Raw genomic sequence first — 19,126 nt, 5'->3', positions numbered from 1 at the left:
TATATATATATATATATATATATATATATATATATATATATATATATATATATATATATATATATATATATATATATATATAAAAGAGGATAGGATTTCATAGGATTGGAATAACAAGGTGAGTTAATAACCTTATTTCAATCTTTGGGTCCTTTGGAGTGAGCCAGTAACGCCCTATAAACAAAACCATGTATTCTGCATGACAATTCTTTTAGCCAACAAGCTTATTTTTTTAACATACTCGGGTCACTTTCCAGTGAAGACAGAGCAGCTGGAAGTGTCACAGAAAAAAATTAAATAAAACTCCTCAGAGATGCTCTATGCACCTCTAATGGGCTGTGCTTAGTGCAAAGAAAAAAGGGGGAAGCGGCTCGTAAAAAAAAAAAAAAAAAAAAAAAAAACCTTTAGAACTGTTTTAGATCCCTGGCCATAGAAACCTCTAAGATAAGTAATAATTGATAAACGTTGGGGACGAGAGTTGCCAGCTGCATAAAAACCCCAAGATACTCTCTTAAATATACTGGAATACAATTATGCCCGTCTTTTATCCCTCTTCACCAATGAATCTTAAACCATCTTCACAAGTTTTCTTTTATTTGGCTGCTTCCAATGCCAGTGAAAGACAGGGATTTTCAACTGTTTTTCCCATACTATATACAGTTAAATATCTGCCATATATTGATCTATATCTATATCTAGCTGAACTCTAAAAGGTTTGTTAGCTGATAATTAAAGATATCTGGCATGGCATAAGCTTTCCAAAAAAAAAAAAATGTGTGAGAGCTGTTATATGTTAGTGTTGTTGAATTCTCATTAAAAGCCCTTCACCTGCACATATAACATTTGCAGCACAAAAAAAAAAAAAAAAAAAAAAAACTGCAGCATTTTCACAACCAACGGTATTTAATTTGAAACACAAAGAACACCATTTAGGTTGTATGGATAAAAATTGTTGTTGGTTAGTATGGAATGTTAATTATTAACTTACTATAAAGCGACAGCAGTCACTCACAACCTTAAAAAAGATATCTTTAAATAATTTGGGTTCCCCTTAGTCATTTTGTGTTGGGACAGCATGAAAGAATTAAGTTATGTAAACATATTATTTTTACAAAATGAAGTGGATTGAACTTAAAACAATTAGTTGTTTCCTAAAATAACTCAATAATTAAGTTATTTCAGTTTATTTTATATAAGTAGTTTGAACAAATAGCAAACATATTTTTTTGAGTGCAGTTTGGACAGATAAAGATAATTTTATAGGACAATTTATTAACTAATCTCTGTGAAACAATATTACATGTCGCTCTCTTGTCTAAATAGTCATTTATCTGAGCAACCGAAGGCCAGATTTAAAATACATTAAAGTCCTCAGACCATGTTTAATGAATAGATTTAAATAAGAGCTTATTAAAGTATGCCAGCTAAAATAAGAGGGTAAAGCATGTAGAAAATTTCTTCCACTGAGGGTCATTTGCAGAGCCTTTCATTCCCCTATTATTTTATTCATTGACTCTTCCATGAAATATCTTTTACATCACATTTGCCTCTCCTAGTGGCCATCCAAGAAGACACTAAAAAGGCAGATTCTCCATGTTAATAATGTCTGTGGACCAGATTATAATTAGGCTTTATCGCATTAGTCTTAAAGAAAGATGGATAATAGATTTAAGATATAGTCTACATTATGTTGTCATGCTATTGTTAAAAATAGCATGATGTTGTTTTAATAATAACAGTGATAATAATGATGATATTTATCATAAAATGTTTTAAAGTAGTTAATAAGGAGAAAGTTATTATTAATAATAATAATAATATAAAAAATATTATTATTTTGTTGAAATATTCTATAATAACTACAAGAATAACAATATTAATATCAATAATAATAATATTAATAATAATAATAATAATAATAATAATAATAATAATGAGAATGACAATAACATAAAGCTAATTGCTATAAATAATTTGATATTGCTTCATAATTGAATTTAACACTTTTTGTCAAACTATTGTTAAAAATAATGTAACAGTTTTTATTAAAAATCTTGATAATGATATATTAATATTTTTAGTAATTTAATAATAAAGAGAATATTTTTTAATGAGAATAATAATAACGTAAAAGTAATTTCTATTAAAAATTTTATATTGTTTCATAATTGAATTTAACACTTTGTCACACAGTTGTTGAAAAAACAGTGTGATATTTTTATAAAAAATCATGATAATAATTATGATTATAATTTATAGTAATCAAATAATAATAATAATTTATAATATTAGCAATGAGAATAATAATGTTTAACAATTTCTTTTTATAAATAATAATATATTTAATAATTTTCTGTTCTTTTGGATTTATCATAATGAGTTTTGTATAATTACTAAATTATTATTATTTTTAGAAAAAAAAAAAAATAAAAAAAAAAATAATAATAATAATAATAATAACAATAATAATAATTAATAATAATAATAATAAATAAGCATATACATATTTGTTTTGATTCAAATCTATTTAAGAGTGCAACATTAAAGTCTTATTATTATTATTATTATTATTATTATTATTATTATTATTATTATTATTATTATTATTTTATGAAAGTCAGAATAAATGAACAACATATTTTGTTCTTAAGGCATGTGTTTAGTTTCTTCCTCATGCTGTCATACACAATTTATTATTCATTGCAGTCTTCTGTAAAGCAAATGATCTTAGGACAAAGACAAATCAAGAATTTCCATGCTATGCCAAGGCAGAAATAGATTCCTAAACAACTTTTTTGTCTGCTGAGGAAATTGCACACATGCACCAGGATCTGTGTCACTGGAGGAAATGACAAAGCTGTTCTTGAGACAAGCACAATTTCATATAAATGAATAATTGAGACGCCGAAATATCCGACAGGCCTGGGAGCTTCTGTCCTGTGTTTGCCTTTTCTAATTATGCTGATAGAGGCGCCTTCGATTGTCGGCCTTCACTTTCAGGGTGTATTGAAATTGAGCATCCAGCGGTAAATTATTCTTAAAATAAATAGCTCATGTTGAATCACTGTTGTGTTACAAAGCCTTGATTGTCAAGAAGTGCACTTTGTCCTTCAAAACGGCTGGAGAGATGCTGGAAAACTTCACTGCAGACAAACAGTTCTTTTCTTGCACCTGTCAGATTTTGAGACTTTTTCAGTCTAATGGAAAGAGAACATCCAAAAGCAGTTTCTTTAAATAAATTAGTTTTTGTAGATTTCAATTACAATACATGTTTTTAAAGACCATTTCTTTCTAAATGAGTTTTTTTTTTCTCCTGCACTGAGCCATAATTCTTAACTTCAACAGGTCCAAACTTTACAGTTTTATTCATTTGACTCTATCTTAAAGATTTTAGCAGATAAAACTGTTAGTACATGACTTATCCTGATTATATGCAATATTTTAATCTACAAAAAAATATGAGAATGTATTTTTCTAGCTATTTGTAGTATTTTCTGAATTATAGAGTAAAAAATTGATAACGCAAATTCTTCTGTAAAAACCTTTAAATCTAATTGATAGATATTTAGCTATGATAACTTTAATTGTTAATGTGATTAGTGACTAGTTATTAGTTAATGAGTTAAAATTAACAAATAAAGTTAAATAATTAATAACCTTTTTAATTGCAATGCAATAATGGCCACCATTTGTAAAGCTGCTTTGAAACAATAATTATTGTGAAAAGCTCTATACAAATAAACAAGAACTGAATTATGTGAGGGTGAAGCAGTGGTGCAGTAGGTAGTCTTGTCACCTCATAGCAAGAAGATCGCTGATTCGAACCTCGCCTCAGTAGGTGTTTCTGTGTGGAGTTTGCATGTTCCTCTTGGGTTCGCATGGGTTTCCTCCAGGTGCTCTGGTTTCCCCCACAGTCCAAAGACATGTGGTACAGGTGAATTGTGAATATGTGGGCATCCGCAGTGTAAAAATGCGCTGGATAAGTTGGCAGTTCATTCCGCTGTGGCGACCCTGGATTAATAAAGGGACTAAGCCGACAAGAAAATGAATGAATAAATTATGTGAGATGTATTCAAATTAGCTTTTATTTGATAAAAGACTGCTGCATTTACATATTTGAACATAACATTTTACAAAACCCTACTTGTAATACAAAAAAAGTTTGCAATTCCTAATGTGATTAATCAACTTGTGGAGCATGGCGATTCACATGCAGGGTCTTGCATTCATGTAAAACTTTAAGTAGTTAGCATGAATCAACATAGAAAAGGAAACATTTCTTAAAACAATTTTAACATTTAGTAATACTTTACTAAAATCAAACATTGTATTTGTTAAAATTTTATCTTAAGTAAAAATACTGCATAATATTTTACACAATTAAAAGCACCAGACCCAAATAATCATAGCCCTTACTAAAAGTGTAAATTATTATTTCTTAAAATGCCTAAATAGTTTAACTTCCAAACTGTAACTGCCTTTCTAGCAGTCCTGTCTTTGTCTCCTTTCAGTTCAATAAAACATTTTCAAAATCCTCTAAAGAAAACCTCTCTCCTCTCTTCTCCTCTCTCCTGTTCTCCACCGTGGAATTCACCATACGTATTGTATGATATGGATCATAACTCAAAACTCATTTGTTAATTTTATATGCTGTCATATCTTCACAATCTGCTATTTTTTGCAACATACTTAAACAAAATCATCACTATAAAATCATCACAGAGGATTGGGAAGATAATTCACTAACTTGGAATTGATTGATTGATTGATTGATTGATTGATTGATTGATTGATTGATTGATTGATTGATTGATTGATTGATTGATTGATTGATTGATTGATTGATTGATTGATTGATTGATTGATTGATTGATTGATGTTTATTGTCACTTTTTATTTGATGCTATTTTTTTTTCGATAGTCAACAGAACAAGCCATCATTTTAAAATAACTTGCCTAATTACCCTAACCTGCCTAGTTAATTAACCTTTAAGTCTTGTCAAAATGTCACTTTAGGCTGTATTGAATTATCTTAAAAAAAATCTAGTAAAATATTATTTACTGTCATCATGGCAAAGATAAAATAGATCCGTTATTAGAGATGAGTTATTAAAGCTAGTATGTTTAGAAATGTGTTGAAAAAAATCTTACCTCCATTAAACGGAAATTGGGGGAAAAAATAAACAGGAGGGCTAATAATTCCAGAGTAAAGTATAAGCTAAACTATCTCTTTGTATCCCATTTTCTAGTCAAAATTTAAATCACGTATAGGTACAAGTAATCAGTTTAAATTGCACTTGAGTAAAGTGCAGATGCACCGGAATAGCACAAAATAGCCTCTGGTGGTAGTTTTAACTAGTGTTAACACATTACAACAAATTAGTGAATGGTTAACATATCGTTAACATGTTCAGGACCGTTTGCAGAGGTTGTGGATTAAAGCCAGTTCATTCAATCATCAATCATAATATATTATTATTATCATAATATATTAGTTTTAGTCTGTATATGTTTTGCGTATCTAAGAGTGCAAGTAGCTTTTGACATGAATTTATTTTCTAAATCATCAAAGACCAGTTACAGCACAAAATCTGCTTTGGTGTTCTACTTAAATGTATATTTATATTTTCAATTTCCTGAGAGTGACCCAACTAACCACAATTTGTCACTTTTTAGATAAATATCCCTTTGACTAAAGGGAAGGGTAATTGTAGTTTACTAACATCAATAGCACAGAAATTATATTTTCAATAGGTTTTAACTATTTAATCACTACAAAACCTATTTAATCACTACATTACAAGTTCACACTTGAAAATCAAAAGTGATACATGTTATTTGTGAAGACAATTTCAGGTTTATTTTAAGCAGACAGTCTACTAATACTCAAATGGACCATCAAAATAAAGTGAAAGAAAGAAAGAAAGAAAGAAAGAAATAAAGAAAGAAAGAAAGAAAGAAAGAAAGAAAGAAAGAAAGAAAGAAAGAAAGAAAGAAAGAAAGAAAGAAAGAAAGAAAGAAAGAAAGAAAGAAATGGGTGAATTAATGTATTGGAAAACTTCCCACCTATTTGGGACAGTGACCGTAAAGTGTTTAAATACTATAAAGTATATTAAAAACTTTAACTGATTATATATTTATAATTGGCTAGTAAAAAAAAAAAAGAAAGAAAAAAAACTTTCATGACTAAAACTTAATATGAAAGATAAAACACATTTGAAATGATCTATTTAAATTGTAACGAGTAATAATACAGTAACAATATTACAACCAAAACATTTTTTTTAAATAATTTGAAGAGATTCATAAAAGTAAGACAACCATTATTAACGTGCGGCTTCAAAACTGGGTCGGTTGATATAGAAAAAGAAAAAAAAGAGCAAGGGAGAGTGTGAAACTAAAAACACAAGAAACTTAACAGACGTTGAGAGAATGTCTTGCTGCAATTAATGTGAAGGTACAGTAGTTTTTTTTTCCTGGGAGGCAGACGTGAATTGGAGGTTTCCATCATGGCTATAGGGGGAAGAGAAGGTAAAGGAAACTTCAGAGCATCTTGAGTCCATTATGTTGAATTCCAATCCTCATCTCCAGTCTAAGGACAGAAAAAGAGAGAAAGTTTCATTTTTAATGACAACTCATGAATTATTCCATTTACTGTACACACTGTGTTTTTCTGAGGGAGCAGCAAAAAAAGGTGAAGATGAAAGACGTGGAGAGTGTCTGACGTTTAGCTGATGAGAGGAGGGCAAATGGCACCTGTTGAGGACAAAATCCTAAAAAATAGGAATGTTCCCAAAAACACAGGGCCTCCAAAAAAGTGGCCCGTTTGGAGCTGCTGTTTCTTCTCTCTTAAAGCTTATTTTGCTCCAGTTTTAATCTCTATGGGGTGAGAGAGGAACACACACACACACACACACAAATACAGCATCAGGTCAGGAAGCCGATCTAAAGCTAGTCCCAATATTCCCCGTAAACAATGGGCACACGTACTCAATGAGATTCAGGAATACAAAGACCCAGATTCAGAAATAAGGGTGTTTCAAATGTAATCAAAACTTGAAATAGCTGTTAAATTTCCTAAAAACAAAAGAACATTATTAAGAATTAAAGTTGATTAAAAAGTAAAATAAAATATAAATTAAATTAAATTATTAATTTTCTTTTTGGCTTAGTTTCTTTTTTTGCCACAGCAGAAAGAAACCACCAACTTATGCAGCATATGTTTTACACAGCGGATGCCCTTCCGGCCGCAACTCATCACTGGGAAACATCCATATACTCACTGATTCACACACACACTCATACACTATGGTCAATTTTTAGCAAACCCAATTCACCTGTACAACATGTCTTTAGACTTGTGGAGGTAACTGGAGCACCCAGAGGAAACACACACGAACACGGGGAGAACATGCAAACTCCATATAGAAATGCCAACTGACCCAGCCGAGGCTTGGGCCTTCTTGCTGTGAGGTGAACATGCTACCCACTGCTGTTAAATTAAATTATATACACTTCAAAATGCACTTTAAATTAAATACACTTTAAAGTAATTACACTTTAAATTAAATACACTTTAAATTAAATACACTTCAAATAAATACACATCTGTGAGATTTTTTACTTCATTGTTTGTATTGGTCATGTATTTAGATTTTTTACATAATTTTTTTAATTAATTTTTTTTTTTTTAATTTGGATTCAAATTTGTTGAATGGGATAGCCCCTCGAGATAAATCCCTCTCGTTTTCCAGGGAGGTACATTAAAGGTACATAAATTAAAAAAAGAGTACAAACATACAAGAAGCCCACTTCACCTGAAACACTTCCCACAGCTCAAGCAAACAAAAACATATAATCCAAAAAGTACAAATAATTTTATATACAAATCATTTATAAACATTTAAATTGGAACCAAAATTAATATTATTTACAAGTTTTTCCCAAAAAAATGAAAAGTAAATTAAGTAAATTAAAAAGAATTGATCTTAAATGATCTAAAAAAGAAGAAAGATTATTCCAGTCAAAAAGAGCTTTTCATTGAAAGGACCCGCTTCTGTTGTAATCCTAAACCCAAAGACATTCTGTTGCATGTTGAAGAGAATATGAGGGGGTAAATGAAACAAAACACGCTTTAAATAAAAAGTTTTGCTTTTTGATTTAGTATTATGTCAAATCAAACTTTGGCTAAACATTTAGCTTTGGCTAAACAGTAATATTTGAGCAATGATATATAAATTATGCTTAAAAAGTGTAATATATGTGTGTGTGTGTGTGTGTGTGTGGGGGGGGGGGGGTCTTTGTGTGTGTTGTATCCTATTCCTCACGTCGTGGAAACCAAATCAAGTATAGCAATACCAGTAAATCCTGACAGTATATCTGAGTTCCTACAGTATAAACGTATGTTTTAGAACCTCATAAATACAAAATATGCTCTATGTAAGTCTTACAGAAATATCTGAAAGAACCCTGTCAAGACATTTATATGTTGAAGCACTCAAAAATCGGTTGATTTGTATAAAGTGATCTGGCATGAGGATAAATTAAGCAGAGCCAACTCAGTACAGTCTCCGTCTCTCCTGCTGAACACACATAGGCTGATATTTTTCTACAGACGGCCAATAGGTGTCTCTGTAAACCATACAAACACTATCAGCTAATCTCAGTCCTGCTAACATTCACTGACTCCATTCACACTGATGAAGCTCAGCATCTCTGCCGCGTCCCAGAGGACAGCTGCCATTGGTCAACATGTATTCTGATTCAGTTTGTATTATCCGTAACTGGAATATTATTATAAGTAATTATAATTTCTATAATTAGTTACTTTACTAATATCTAATTGAAATAAATAATATTATTTTTGTATAAATATTTAGTATTAAATGTAGCAATAGTAATGTATTATTATTATTTAACAATAATGCCTTATTGGCCATGATGTTTGAATTAACTTATTGAATCTATTGCTAATTAACTATTAATTATTATTATTATTATTATTATTATTATTATTATTATTATTATTATTATTATTATTATTATTATTATTATTGTTGTTGTTATTATTATTATTATTATTGTTATTATTATTATTATTATTATTATTATTATTATTATTATTATTATTGTTGTTGTTGTTGTTGTTGTCACCAACAACTATTTCAGTTAAACAACAATTTGTATTAAATAAAGTTTAATTTATATTAATGTATTCAATGTAAAATCGCCTCACAGCAAGAAGGTCACTGGTTCGAGCCTCGCCTGGGTCAGTTGGCGTTTCTGTGTGGAGTTTGAATGTTCTCCCAGCGTTTGCGTGGGTTTCCTCCAGGTGCTCCGGTTTCCCCCACAGTCTAAAGACATGCGGTACAGGTGAATTGGGTAGGCTAAATTGTATGTGTGTGAATGAGTGTGTGTGGATGTTTCCCAGAAGTGGGTTGCAACAAGAAGGGCATCTGCTGCGTAAAAACGTGCTGGATAAGTTGGCGGTTCATTCCGCTGTGGCGACCCTAGATTAATGAAAGGACTAACCCGAAATTAAAATGAATGAAAAAATGAATGAATGAATAATATTAATAATATTAATAATAATAAAAAAAATAATAATAATAATAATAATAATAATAATAATAATAATAATAATATTAATAATAATAATAATAATAAAAATTCACTAAATCTGAAATCCTTAAATCTATATCAAATAATTCAATGTGTTTCTCTTCCCACCTCTTTGCACCCAATCTCTCTCTCTTTCCCAGTGCAGTGGCAGCAGTAGTGAAGGGGGGTCAGACTGTGGTTCCCAGGATAAAAGAGCTAGGCTGAGGGCTCCTCTCAATCACTAGTCCCTCCAGGAGGTGAGCTTCACGTGGCGATGAGAGGCCCGTCGGGGGTGTGGGGCTGTGAGCTCCATTTAGACGTGTCTATCTCAGGAGGAGGACGCTGTTGACTCTCCTCTATCTCCTCTGCCTTTGGAGACAAAAGGCATGCAAATATTTGGTGTGCTGCTAAGCCTCACAGAAAGCATATTCAAAATGTCAGGGTGCTTATTTTGGGGCGAGGAGGCTCATCTCTGAACAGCTGGATTCAGTGGGATGGCCTGACGCCTGTTGAGCACCTCCCAAATGCTTAAGGGGCCCTAAATGTACCTGTAATGGCCATTTGGATCACATGCGAATGAAGCTGTGATGAGCCCGAGGTCTCTGGTGTAGTAGACCACACTCTCAGAAAAAAAGGTACAAAATTGTACCTTTTAGGGTACAAATGGCCCGTCACTGGGGTGGTACCCTTAAGGGTACAAATTTGTACCTCTATTATAAGGTACAAAATTGTACCTTCTACATTTGTACCCTTTAAGGGACAATTTTGTACCCTAGACACTGAAGGTACAAAAATGTACCTTTTTATATTATATAGTATTTTCAGGGTACTGACCCAGGCATTTTGATCCTTTGGTGACTGCATGCACAAATAAATAAATAAAATATTTTGGTTCACAGATGTCCATTTTTATTTATTAATGTAGAAATATTTCATTACAACTCACAACTGAATGTGTTAAGAAATAAAATTACACAGCAAGTAAAAAGCAGACATGTAAAACAGTAAAAAGAACAATTTAGATAAGAATAAAAACTAAATAATCTACACTTAATACAAAGACCACAAGAATACTGTTTAAGATTTATAAACACATTACACAGGCTACATCAAGTACTGCACTTTATAAAGTCTAAAGTATTTGTCTTTAGTCAGAATACTCGGTCATAATAAATAATTTGTCATCAAAATTTTCTCTGAATTTCAGAATAAAGGCAAACTTTCTCTATAAATTGCTTAAACAGTGCAGAAAACCATACATCAGTTGCCTCTTCCTCAACACCAGTAGATTACTCCTCATCATCCTCAAGTGGAGTTGTAATTTGTTGTAACACAATATGTGTTTATGCTTTTGATAAACATGACATGTAAGGCACTCATATCTCGAAAATGTTCTTTGATAGTCATTAGGACCACAAGTTATTTAAAAATTTGCTTTATGCATGAATAATAGCAGTGTGCTGGATTAACTTGATGATTGTGATTATCCCAAGAGCATGTAGAGAAACAAAAAACAAGGTTGATCACTCTGGTAACTGGAGTAGGTCGAGGCTTGTCACCGTCCACCGTTCATTCAAAACATTCCACTGCAGAAACATCAAGGTGTTCTTCTAATAAGATGAATGTCAAAAATGTATATTCATCCACATCATTAGCCCGGCCAATCGCAATCCCATCAACTCTGAAGACTGCCGTGACTCGTCTTGTTAACAGTTGTCCAGTCGGTGGCCTCCTCCTGTACTTGAACTGTTGAATGTGGTGAAGATGGTTCACTGTAAATGACAAAGCAATAATTACATTAATATCAGTCACTCTATCACTGATGAAGAGAAAATCAACATGCATAGAAAGTAAAATAATTAATATTCACTGATTAAAAAAAAAAAAGTATCACAGATTAAAAGACTAATATAAATTTCATTCATTCATTCAATTTCTTTTCGGCTTAGTCCCTTTATTAATCTGGGGTTGCCACAGTGGAATGAACCACCAACTTATCCAGCATATGTTTTATGCAGCAGATGCCCTTCTAGCTGCAACCCAGTATTACGAAACATCCAGACACACTTATTCACACACACATTTATACACTACAGACAAATAAGCTTACCAAATTCAGCTATAGCGCATGTCTTTATACTTGTGGGGAAACCGGAGCACTTGGAGGAAACCTTCACGAACACTGGAAGAACATGCAAACTCCTCACACAAATGCCAACTGACCCAGCCGAGGCTCGAACCAGCGACCTTCTTGCTGTAAGGTGACAGCACTACCCACTGCGTCATCCTAATATAAAGAATATCAAGCATTATAAAATGCATTTATCACAGCATATACTAAACAGAAAACAACATACGCACCGGAGCACAACGAAATGTTGAAGTGTCTCGCTTAACAAGGCTGGCAACATGAGAAGTGCTGCTGTAAAATCAATTCCTGGAACATAAGATGTGGCATACAAACAAATATGAAGTAATCCATACAAAGCTAGAATTTAATAATATTAATCAAGTGGAGAAAGTTTAGAAAGAGTACCTTAGAGTCAGGTCCATAGCATTCTTCAGTTGATCTCTCATCTTTCGATGAAAACCTAGAAAATAATTTTAAACATGTGGGTGTACATTTATTGTTGTTTGCAAGTAAAAACCTACAAATTAAAAATAGTATGTAAGCCATTAAAACCATGGTATAGATAATGAGACATACTTACATCTTGTAACTGAGCCATGCTTTCATATGACATGCCTTCATTGGTCTGATGCTGTTAGGCTGCATTCTGTTGTTCAATCTTGTCCTGAAAGACAATTGGAAACTTCAAAAACTTCTGGAAAGCAATAAGATAAAGCAATAACTATTTACTTATTTTGAGATATTAATAAAATAGGTAAAATAGCTCAAGGTACCAGTTTCAGAACAGATGAGACAAATTATTACATTAAAGAACAAAGTATAACTTAAAACGTCGATTTATACAACATGGTATGTTAATAATTCTACATTAACATAAGTATAACGTTAAACGATAGTAAAGCACCAACAATTCTGGACATGAGTTTGTGGACACTCCTCAACATTAAATGTAACTTATACACTGAAACGAAGATATGTACAAGCATACACACGCCACGTTTGTAACTAGTCACGTTTACATAATCAGTCACTTTGTCGGTGACAAAATTGTGATTTTTCTTCTCAAAATGGCTGTGTAACTTATATAACCGTCTAAAATTACATTTCAGCGGTCAACCGTGGCTAGAAAAATGGCCTCAAAATATAAAATATTATCGATAATTACAAATTTCCAGTATTAATAACAAAAGGTTTTATATCAAGGTATATGAAGACTTTAGTCGCGCGAGCTCCGGGCCACACCGCACATTACTCACGGCCCGAATCCGGTGCACGGATACGGCAGCGTCGCGCTTCTGCCGCCGCAGCTGGCCCGAGTGTATTTTGCTAATTGGGTTGCGATTATATTCCGCCGTGGCAACACTTATTAATAAAGCAGTAACGTAACGTAAGATATAAGGCGCGAATACGTAACGTAGGCGACAAAGGGAACTTTTACACCGAGAAAACTAACAGCATATAGTACTCACCTTCTATAACGTTATGTCCCTCGGTGACTTCGATATCACATTGTATTAACTTCTTTAATAAGCTGCAGACATCTTAGCAAACTCCATCCTGCAGGCCAACGTACACCAGCCAGCCCGGAGCACTTAAAGCGGGGGAAAGCCGAGACCCGAGAGTCAGACAAAATCAACAGAACACGGCTTCACATGTAAAAATGAGACTGAAAATATATCTTTAATACATTCTTACCTGAAAAATGTGGACTCCAAAATAGACTTTTCTTTGAAGAGCGTGCTAAGTTCTGTGTAAACAGCCAGCATACTCGACGGACCGCCTCAGTAACAAACACTACTATAACGTCTCAACAAGCCAAATTCTTAAAGAGACAGCAACATCACCACCTGTATGAAGATGCTGTCACTCTGCATGGTTCTTATTCTACATCCCATATACCATAGAGCAGGAGTGGCCAACCCTGTTCCTGGAGAGCCATGTTCCTGCACATTTCAGTTGCAACCCATATCAAACACACCTGCCAGTAATTATCACGTGGTGTTCAGGTCCTAATTAATTGGTTCAGGTGTGTTTGATATGGGTAGCAACTGAAATCTGCAGGAAGATGGCTCTCCAGGAACAGGGTTGGCCACCCCTGCTATAGAGGGTCTTAAACAGTAAGCAAAGACCAGTATTTACGTTTTTAATGATTAAAATTACATTCAATTATAAATTAAATTATTAACATTTTTGAGAAAAAATGTAATTTAAATACATGAAAAAGATTTAATTATTAAAATATTTAATTCAATCAATTTATTTATTTATTATATTTTTTAATTATGTATTTTAGTATTAATGTTTAGTATTAATACATTTAAATTAGTGTTATATAGTGTCTTGATCTTATCATGAGCTGAGGGTACAATTTTGTTCCTATAGGGAAACAAAATATTTAATTGTACCTTTAAAGGTGCCAAATTGGTCCTTTACAGTACAATTTTGTATCCAAATGTGCTATAAAAGGTACAAAAATGTACCTTTCAAACCTAAATCTGGACATTTGTACCTTTATAGCCCTTTTGGGTACAAAATTGTATCCTAAGGACCAATATGGGACCTTTAAAGGTACAATTTTATATTTTGTTCCCTCTAGGAACAAAATTGTACCCTCATTGTACCTTTTTTTCTGAGAGTGCAGTGTTTAACCGTTTAGCCACAGGGAGAGCTGATGAACCCAATTGCCAAGGCACAAGGTCTAGATCAAAAAAGGTGTTTATTCAGAAAATCCAAAATCATCAAAAAAGCAGCCAGGCAAAACCATGGGAAGTCTACAAGCTAAGCAGTTAACAAACATAAAGTTCTCAGAAGAGCAAAGCGTACTTTAGCCAAAAACATAATTGATGAAAGATAATGACTGGAGGACTTACAGCAACAGCGAGAGCTCATCAAACTCAAAAACCAAGTGACAAGTGAAAACAAGAGGTTAAAATAAATAGGCTAGTCTAACAAGACACAGCTAAACACAAATTAACCCCAAACAGAAACACTGGGGAAAATGGCAACATCATGTGAAGAAAACAAATAGCTCAGGACCCCCTAAAAAAAAAAAAAAAAAAAACGCACAGTTTTTTTTATGGATGCTAGGACTAATTTCTCAATACTTGGTCAATTTTGCAAAACTCTTCACACAATTCTCCTAACCCAGTGGTTCCCTAACTGGAGTGCTCAGTCTGACCACCAGGGATGCGCAAGAGAATGTTTTTTTATGGCAGAAAATTTTTCTTTTATTATATTTTATGCATTTATCCTGGTTAAACTTCACATTTTATATTTTTGAGAGAAAATAATTTTATTGAGAGAGAGAGAAAAAGAGAGAGAGCGAGAAAAAAAGTTACAAATTGTTATTTACAACCTATGCATGATCATTCATCTTGCGGTTTCATGTCTGCGTCACAATAGCCCCGCCCTTTCACAATAGGTGCTATGTAATCGTACATTCGTATTTTTTTTTTTGCTTACTATATTCATCAAAATGGACACCTGAACTTATCCTGTGTCTGGCTGTTTTTGTGCTTGGTGCTCTGAAGCGCCGACCAGACGGTACTAGTTCAAACAGGTAGTGTGCTGAGTGCGAGGTGTCCAGAGTGATTTTGCAAGCTCTTTAACTCACTCTGGAAGAATGTGGTTCTTAAAGTGAAGGAAGGGTAGTGCCAGTGATTTGTTCAGCAGTCCGGACTATTCGATGTAGTCTACGAAGGTTGGTTATGGCAGCTGAGCCGAACCAGACGGTGATTAAAGTGCAGAGGATGGATTGGATAAAAGCTGAGTAGAACTGTACGAGCAGCTCCTGTGGCAGGTTGAACTTCCTCAGCTGATGTAGGAAGTACAGTCTCTGCTGGGCTTTCCTTACGATGGAGTCTATGTGAATGTCCCACTTCAGATCATGAGAGATGGTGGTGCCCAGGAACCTGAATGACTCTACTGCAGCCACAGTGCTGTTTATGATGGAGAGTGGGGGAGTGCAGGGTTTTTTTCTGAAGTCCACTATCATCTCCAATGTTTTGAGAGTCTTCAACTCCAGGTTGTTGTTTCTGCACCATAAAGCCAGCCGCTCCACCTCCAGTTTGTTTGCAGACTCGTTATCATTCCAGATGAGGCCGATAACAGTGTCATCTGCAAACTTAAGGAGCTTGATAGAGGGGTCTTTTGCGGTGCAGTCGTTGGTGTACAGGGAAAAGAGCAGTGGAGAGAGAACACATCCCTGACGGGCACCATTGTTGATGGTACGACTGTTGGATGTGATTTTGCTCATTTTGACTAGCTGTTGTCTATCTGTCAGAAAGCTGGTGGTCCATTGACAGACAGAGCTAGGAACAGAGAGCTGAGTCAGTTTGTACTCGAGCAGTGATGGGACGATGGTGTTAAAAGCAGAACTGAAGTCCACAAACAGAATCATTGCGTAGTTCCCTGGTTTGTCCAGATGTTGTAGGGTATAATGCAGTCCCAGGTTGACTGCATCATACACAGACTGGTTTTCTCTATAGGCAAACTGCAGGGGTCCAGCAGGGGTCCAGTGATGTACTTCAGATATGCTAGCACCAGTCTTTCGAATGACTTCATGGCCACAGATGTTAAGGCAACAGGTCTAAAGTCATTGAGTCCTGTGATCTTTGGCTTCTTCGGGATTGGGATGATAGTGGAGCGCTTAAAGCAGGATGGAATCTTGTGCTGTTCCAGTGATCTGTGAGAAAATGGGAGCCAGATGGTCTTGCAATAAGCAAAATTGTTGCAAACAATTTAAACAAATTAAATTAGTAATGTTCAATTGTTTAGTTTGTTTAAATTTAGCCCAAATAAATTGTTTGCAACCAATTGTTAAATAACCAACTTAAAAACGAAAATTAGTAAATCCAAGGAATCATCTTTGAATAATAATTATCGCCAATTTTGTTTTACCCAATTAATCTATAGCACATGTCTATGGACTAGGGGAAACTGGAGCACTCGTAGGAAACCCACGCGGTAACATGCAAACTCCACACAGAAAATCCAACTGGCCCAGGCAGGACTCAAACCAGCTCCCTTTTTGCTGTGAGGCGACCGTGCTAACCACAGAGCCACCGTGCAGCCCCATCAATATCAAATATTTAAGTATATCAAAAACATCTTAAGACAAGTTTTAAACACTGGCAGCTATTTATCAAAATACAAATCTTTTTGAAATTTTATTGTTGAAGTACTTTTGAACTGTTATTTCACACCAAACTCACTGAGTCAAAACAAACCAAAAAACGGAGCTTCTTGAGCTGTTGAGCTTAAAAAAAGTGGGAAGTGGATATACCTTCAGTTATAACTGAATATGCACAGTTCCTCCATTAGGGGAATAATGAAGAACTTCCAGTCAGCTTGATGTATTAAAAATCAGTCTGAAAGAGTACATGTGTCCAATAAACCGTTAAAAGAAACATTCCGGTGGCCAAAATCTACCAATCACAGGTGGAGAATGGCAGAATTGGAGAATTAGGGTCTTGGCCTTATAAAGTCTACAAATCTACAATGTTTAAAAGGGTTTAAACACTGTGAGAAATGATATGACACAAAGTCATGACAACAAATGTTTTTGTTACTTTAACTCATTTGAATAAGTTAATCAATTTATAACTTATACAGAGTTTAACTTCAGTCAGTATGATTGATGTAAGTTAAGATCACTAGAAAAGTCGGGGGAGAAAAGAAGAATAAAAAATTTAATTTCATCCAAACATAATCACAAGTGTCTTCAGTTTTTTTTATTTTTTTTTATTTTAATCAAACAATCAAAAGGTACAAGAATAAAGACATTATTGCCGTTCACTCATGTTTACCATTTGTGTAAATGTCAGCAGAGGACACTGTAAATAAATGCACATAGAATCATAAAACACATCATAATGAAAATGTGGAATACCCTTACTGCTGTTGTCATTGAGTGTGTATGTTTTTTTTTCTGTCTTGTTTCCTCTCTCTCTCTCTCTCTCTCTCTCTCTCTGCTTGTGGCCCCTGGGGAGGCTGCAGGGCTTCGGTCAGCCATATGGTGTGAGTCTCCTGCCCGCCCCTCCATCATTGCCCTGGAGGAGGCTGGATCACACCCACCGCCTCCTGATGGAGAGGAAGACCAGACACAACACAGGCCACACAGAGACACAACCACACAGACAAGGCTGATAAGGTGAGCTCCATTTGAGGAATTTGAGGAGAAAAAGGGAACAGGTTTAATAAGTTGGTGTCAAGGAAGAAAATATAGGAAACAGCAACAATACAGGCACATTTTCAGCTAATTTTTAAATATGTTTTAATCTGATTGCATTTTTTTAATTATTTGTTTATTTGATTTAATGAAGTAACAATTATTTGTATATTAGTATACATATATATTCGTTTTTTTTACATATTTTTTTCTGAAATCAGATGATTTTTTTTTATTATTATTATTATTATTATTATTATTATTATTATTATTATTGGCGAGGCAGTGGCGCATTAGGTAGTGCTGTCCCCTCACAGCAAGAAGGTCGCTGGGTCGCTGGTTCGAACCTCGGTTCACCTCGCGTTTCTATGTGGAGTTTGCATGTTCTCCCTGCCTTTGAGTGGATTTCCTCTGGGTGCTCCGGTTTCCCCCACAGTCCAAAGACATGTGATACAGGTGAATTCGGTAGGCTAAATTGTCCATAGTGTATGAGTGTGTGTGTAAATGAGTGTGTGGATGTTTCCCAGAGATGGGTTGCGGCTGGAAGGGCATCCGCTGCGTAAAAACTTGCTGGATAAGTTGGCGATTCATTCTGCTGTGGCGACCCCAGATTAATAAAGGGACTAAGCCGACAAGAAAATGAATGAATTATTATTAAAAAAATCATCTGATTTCAGAAAAAAATATGTAAAAAAAAAACAATTATTATTACTCTATTAGAAAAACAGGCACCGCTCATCACCAGGCAGCATCATGCTGTGGGGATGTTTTACAGCAGCAGGAACTGGAAGACTAGTCAGGATAGAGGGAAAGATGAATGCAGCAATGTACAGAGACATCCTGAATAAAAACCTGCTTCAGAGTGCTCTTGACCTCAGACTGAGGCGATGGTTCATCTTACAGCAGGACAATGACCAAAAGCACACCACCAAAATATCAATAGAGTGGCTTCACAACAACTCAGTGAGTGTCCTTGAGTGGCCCAGCCAGAGCCCAGACTAAATCCTATTGAACCTCTCTGGAGAGATCTGAAAATGGCTGTACACCGATGCTTCCCATCCAACCTGATGGAGCTTGAGAGGTACTGCAAAGAGGAATGGGCAAAAATTCCCATAGACAGGTGTGCCAAGCTTGTGGCATCATATTCAAAAAGACTTGAGGCTGTGATTGCCAAAGGTGCATCAACATAGTGTTGAGCAAAGGTTGTGAATACTTATGTACATGTG

At 34.3% G+C, this 19,126-nt stretch overlaps 1 long non-coding RNA gene across 2 annotated transcripts; it reads right to left on the bottom strand.

The window, feature by feature from the left end:
* Positions 1 to 10,490: 10,490 nt before the first annotated feature.
* LOC141383310 (uncharacterized) lies at positions 10,491 to 13,556 on the bottom strand. 2 transcript variants are annotated; one of them, XR_012404326.1, is made up of 7 exons: positions 13,427 to 13,556; positions 13,201 to 13,322; positions 12,312 to 12,395; positions 12,137 to 12,191; positions 11,962 to 12,037; positions 11,711 to 11,887; positions 10,491 to 11,372 (listed from the first exon to the last, which is right to left on the bottom strand). It is a non-coding gene; the product is annotated as an uncharacterized lncRNA (long non-coding RNA). The 2 variants fall into 2 exon arrangements; XR_012404328.1 differs by lacking the exons at positions 13,201 to 13,322; positions 13,427 to 13,556 and adding an exon at positions 12,505 to 13,074.
* Between the last annotated feature and the right edge of the window lie 5,570 nt (positions 13,557 to 19,126).

Source organism: Danio rerio, chromosome 1, assembly GCF_049306965.1.
Source record: "Danio rerio strain Tuebingen ecotype United States chromosome 1, GRCz12tu, whole genome shotgun sequence".
NCBI lineage: Eukaryota > Metazoa > Chordata > Actinopteri > Cypriniformes > Danionidae > Danio > Danio rerio.
The sequence above is the reverse complement of the archived record's forward strand: the minus strand, read 5'-3'. Positions and strand labels throughout refer to the sequence as shown.